Source organism: Carlito syrichta, unplaced genomic scaffold (genome assembly GCF_000164805.1).
Source record: "Carlito syrichta isolate Samal-C Ts95f unplaced genomic scaffold, Tarsius_syrichta-2.0.1 Scaffold115589, whole genome shotgun sequence".
Taxonomy (NCBI): Eukaryota; Metazoa; Chordata; class Mammalia; order Primates; family Tarsiidae; genus Carlito; species Carlito syrichta.
Window position 1 is genome coordinate 9,955 of NW_007059685.1, and position 458 is coordinate 10,412.

Consider the following 458-nt stretch of genomic DNA (forward strand, 5'->3'; position numbering starts at 1 on the left):
CCGCTCTAGCCTGGGTGACGGAGGGAGACTCCGACTCAAAGAGGACAAACTGGAATGCCGAGGGGCTTCCCAGGCCTGCGTCTCGCGGGGTCAGGCCCTGGCTCCCTCCTCGGGGTGGGAGGAGGCCGAGAAGGTGAGGTCGGGGAGCAGAGAAGCGGAAGGTCCTGTGTTGCCTGTGAGGCGTGGACACAGCCTGCCCATTTCTGAGGCTGGAAGGACTTCCAGGCTCACGTGGCTCCTCCCCGCCCAGGGTCCTACATGGCCCAGGCCTCTGCTCCTGACCCGGGCTGGGGTGTGTGCTCCGTTCCAGACTCATGGCTCACTCGGCTTTTCTTTTTTTTTTCTTTGTTGAGTCAGAGTCTCACTCTGTCGCCCAGGCTGGAGTGCAGTGGCATGCTCATGGCCACCCTAGCGTTGACCTGCTGGGCTCCGGCGATCCTTCCGCTTCAGCCGTCCAA

At 62.9% G+C, this 458-nt stretch overlaps 1 protein-coding gene across 1 annotated transcript in view; it reads left to right on the plus strand.

The window, feature by feature from the left end:
• PLCB3 (phospholipase C beta 3) overlaps nt 1-458 on the plus strand; it is a gene marked incomplete at both ends in the record, with an annotated part of 10,096 nt that overhangs the window by 8,521 nt on the left and 1,117 nt on the right. The window lies entirely within an intron of this gene.